Source organism: Mastomys coucha, unplaced genomic scaffold (genome assembly GCF_008632895.1).
Source record: "Mastomys coucha isolate ucsf_1 unplaced genomic scaffold, UCSF_Mcou_1 pScaffold14, whole genome shotgun sequence".
Classification (NCBI taxonomy): Eukaryota; Metazoa; Chordata; class Mammalia; order Rodentia; family Muridae; genus Mastomys; species Mastomys coucha.
In genome coordinates, this window is record NW_022196896.1 from 115,888,617 (window position 1) to 115,893,135 (window position 4,519).

General features: G+C 50.5%; 1 long non-coding RNA gene across 1 annotated transcript in view; it reads right to left on the reverse strand.

Annotated features, from left to right (window-relative positions):
• The window catches only part of LOC116089290, a 10,441-nt gene extending 8,138 nt beyond the window's left edge, over positions 1 to 2,303 (reverse strand). The window contains exon 1 of the long non-coding RNA XR_004118265.1: positions 2,120 to 2,303. This is a non-coding gene — a long non-coding RNA (uncharacterized LOC116089290). The remainder of the gene's footprint in view (positions 1 to 2,119) is intronic.
• Between the last annotated feature and the right edge of the window lie 2,216 nt (positions 2,304 to 4,519).

Here is a 4,519-nt window from a genome sequence, read left to right on the forward strand (position 1 = left end):
CCCCCTCCCCCCTGCTTCTATGAGGGTGCTCCCCTCCCCACTCCCATCTTCCAGCCCTGGCATCCCCCTACACGGGGGAAACCTCAGGCCCAAGGGCCGCTCCTCCCACTGATGTCCAACAAGGCCATTCTCTGCCATGTATGTGGCCAGAGCCATGGATCCCTCCATGTGTATGTACTCTTTTGTTGGTGGTCCAGTCCCCAGGAGCTCCAGGGAGTCTGGCCAGTTGACACTGTTGCTCCCTCTATGGGGCTGCAAGCTCCCTCATCTCTTTCAGTCCCTTCTCCAACTCCTCCATCGGGAACCCCAGGCTCAGTCCAATGATTGGCTGCGAGCATCTGCCTCTGTATTTGTCAGTCTCTCTGGCAGAGCCTCTCGGGAGACAGCTCTATCAGGTGCCAGTCAGCAAGCACTTTACTCTTAATTTGCTTAAGTTTTCTCCTCTTTCTCCTCCTCCTCCTTGAATGAGCCCCCTTTAGGTCTGTAATTAGACATTAGATGCAGGCTTCACATTTCATATGCCTTTTAGTAGCTGGCTACATTCTATATGGCGAGGTCACTTCTCCAGCATGCTGAAGTTACACCGTGCCCCCCTCCCCCCTAGACTTTTAGCTTCTGGTGAAAGTTTCTCTAGAGACAAGTCGCCTCCTTTTCATTGATGTTAAGAACATGCTAACTCCCTTCCTCCCAGATATGTCAATGATGATCCCAACCTTGAATTCTTAAGACCGGAGGAGAAAATCTATCCGGACTTAAGTCCCCTGGATCAGGTCAAGCTAGTACAGAGTGCTAGATCACCCAGCCTTGGTCATTGGCCCTCCTCACAGGAGGATCTGTCAATCTGGTTTCCATCCAGGACTCCATCAGTTCCCCAGGGATGTAGGAGGTCATACCACCCTTCATTGAAGGGTGCCTTGCCTCACTTGTCTGGGAGAGTCATCTCAGTACCCACTTCAGACTCTGGGATTCCCCACACACATGCAAATGATACCCAGCCTTCCTCTTCCTCCTGCTTGGGGCAAGTCCCAGGGCAGCAGGACATAGGCTGTGGCTTCCCTGACATGTTCTGTTTGTGCCAGTCTGCCAAGCTCCTTCATGTTTGTGTAAGCATATGTGTGTGTACCTGTGTGTGTTTGTGTGTGTATATACACAATGATCGGCTCTGTTAGCTCAAATTGTAACATCCATTTTAAAATAGTGTCTGGCAAACTAGACTGTTTTGCGTTTTGCCCTCAATGCGAGATAAATGCCAGGCCGCCTAAGAAGGTGGGACTCGTATATAGAACAGGATGGGAATGTTGAAATGTGGGCCTGTGCCCAGCTACACAGCAGTGCCTTCCCAGAACTGCCCTGCAATGCTCTGCTCGGAAGCTTCTCTGTTCCCCGAGTCACAGGCACGGTGCCACATGCACAAGGAGGAAAGGGGGATCCTGCCATCACACTGGGTTCCTCTGGCTGTGTGGGGCTTGTCTGCTTAGACAGAGGCCCTGGCATGGAGATGTCCTCACCACAAAGTGAGTCACAGGGTAGTGGCTACAGCAAGAGTCAGAGCAGAGTGCAGGATGGAGTCAGGCCAGGGTCAGCCAGCCAGGAGTCTGTGGAAGAAATGGGTGTCAGGCAGAAAGCACAGAGGTGCAGATGGAAGATTCTGGAAAAGAGTCAAGCATCCGGTATCTCATTAAGAGCAGCAGGTGCTTGTAGGTACCACTGAAGGCAGCTGAGCCCTGTGATGATCTATGCTCAGAAGGGTGTCTGCCTGGGAGAGCAGGGTTACACTGTGTTAGAGTATGCTCCTGCTGAATCCTCAGCCAGTACACCTAGGGCTTATGGGAGAGAAAAATCACAGCACTTGGCCATCTTCAGTGCATGTTGTAGGCAGAGCACACAGTTTGCTCGTTACATTGAGAATCTATGCCTGGAATCTTCAGCTCTGAAAACAAGTGTTTGTCTCAAAGTCCCGGGCTTCTACTCCCCCTGGCTTCTCCTCCCCTTTCTCATCTGGCCTGCCCACACCCTGAGCCTGTTCCCTGGGGTTAGAGGCTATGGTGTGTCCCCAGGTCCCTGGAGGCTCAGTTTTGCCTTTCTGCCCGTGGGGGAGGGCTTCCACGGCCATGAGTACCTCCATAGGTCCTTAGAGGAAGTGGCCAGGAAGCCCCTGGTGACCTGTTTGGAGCTCACACTCAGGTTTCCGCTCCCTGGGTTGGTGTAGAGTAGTGGGAGGCCCAGCTGTAAGAAACCCAGGGACTTGGCCCTGCTGGGGAAGAAGCGATTAAGCTCTCTCCTGGTCTCCTTCATCTGTGAAAACAATCACTGTTGTCCTCCACCCAACTCCAGGAGAGTTCCTGAGTGCGTGGGAATCTTGGGATGTTTGGGGAATTGTTCTGGTTTCCAAGGCAATGTGGCTGGAAGGACAGGGCTGAGTGGCTAGGGTGGGGGTGGGGTGGGAAGGACTTGGGGATGTCTCTTTCTCATGGGTTGTCCTTCTCTCTGGCTGGTCCACAGAGGTGGGAAGCTTCAAATTGATGGAAACGTTTGTCGCCTTTATAGGTAGAAGCTTCCACGTGGAGAAGTAGCATTACTCTCTTTAGACTGCGCTTGTGGCAAAGCGGGCTAGAGCCTGGGTCCCTGCTGCTGAGCCAGGGGCTTCTGGGGTGAAGGCTGTGTCTGGAGAGGGGCTCTGCCCCTGCCCACATATGGTGCTGAGCACACCCTCATCGATGGAGACAATGGCTGTAGGTTTGGGGGTAAAGGGCTATGCTGTTCTCAAGGAGATGGGTCTCAGCATGAGGATTTGGGGTGGAGCATTTTAAACTGCTTGGAGTCAAAGGAATGCATATCCCAAACTATGACAGGCAGTCATTCTTGTAGCGATACACAGAGGCAGACTGGAGAGAGGTTAGAGAAACAAAAACTGACAGACAACCTACTCCACTGTCCAGCAGGAATTAGGGGTTATTTAACACCCCCACACACACCCCCACACACCCCCCACCCCACACCCACACACACACCTGCATTTTTCCCAAACAGGAAGTCACTGTGGGGACCTTTGTTAACAGGACACAAGATGACTAGTCCTGTAATGATCCTGGGAGCCTACTTCTGTGAACTAACTGTAGCTATTCCAAGGAAGAACAGGGTTCTCCCCTCTCCTCCCTCTCTCGTCCCTCCTTTCCCACCTTCTCTCCCCACCTTCCCTCCCTCCCCCTCCTTTCCTCCCTCCCTTTGGGTACCCCTGGCTATCCCCACTTCTTTTCTTCTGTCAATCTAAAACAAAATGTGGACCAGTGACTGTGTTTGGAAACAGCAAAGCATTACAAAGGGAGTGTGCGCTGTGTAAGCTTTGGCATCTTCAAAAGGGTGCGCCAGGGAGAAATCCTTCAAACTGAAAACTCGGAGGATATCAGAGATTTCGACACAACAGTCTTTGTCTAATAAGGATCAGTAACCAGGGTGACAATAGTCTGAGGTTGAACACTTGCTGGGCAGATGCCCTTGCAGAAAGGCTCTGGGGCCTCTGTGCAAGCTCCGGCTCTGCCAGTGTCTTGTGACAGCCACTATTGGGCTCTCATGCATGAGAGCCCTTCCTTTACAATCTCCAGCTTTAGCTGTCCCTTGGGGCAGATTGACACCAGAGACTCCATGTCCTGACAACCTTCACAATTTTTTTTCATTCCCTTTTCTTTGCTCATCTCTGAAGTTCAGATCCCAGAATATGTAATCATTTAAAAAAAAAAAAACAACATAAAATATAGGGGCTGGAGAGATGGCTCAGAGGTCATAACTACTTGCTGCTCTTGTAGAGGACCTGAATTTGATTCCTGGAACTCAGCACCCAGCACCATAATGGTTGAGTTTTACAACAGTTTGTGACTCCAGTTCCAGACAATGTGACACCCTCTTCTGGCCACCACAGGGAATGCATGCATGTGGTGCACTGACATACATTCTGGCAAAACACACATAAACAAAAGATAACACTAACATAAGACATGCTTCCCAGGCATAGAGCACATGGGGCTTGTGGACAGCTGGGCCACACTTTCATTTCCTAAGATGGCAAGAATGTGCTTGAGTGTGTGGGATGGATAGTGTTGATTGTCAAATTGAGGGGACCTAGAACCACCTGGGAGATCAGCCTCTAGCTATGCCTGTTGAAGAGTATCTTGGTTGCATCCATTTGACTTGGAGAAACCCACCCACTGTGGGCGGCACCATTCCCTAGATGGAATCCTGGACTGCTCAAGTGGAAAATGGGAGCTGAGCTGCTGCATGCACTCATTGCTCTCTGCTTTCTGGTTGTGAGTAAGATGTACCTGCTGCTTCAGACTCCTGCCACCCTTCTTCCAGTGAATTGAACCTTTGAATCATGACTCAGAACAAGTCTCTTCTGCCTCGAGTTATTTTAATAATATCAAGGTAATTTAATAATTATCAAGGTATTCTAATAATAGTAGCAGGAAAGGAAGATAGTTTACAAAGTCTTTCTTTTTCTCCCTAAACTCATGTTTGTTGAGGG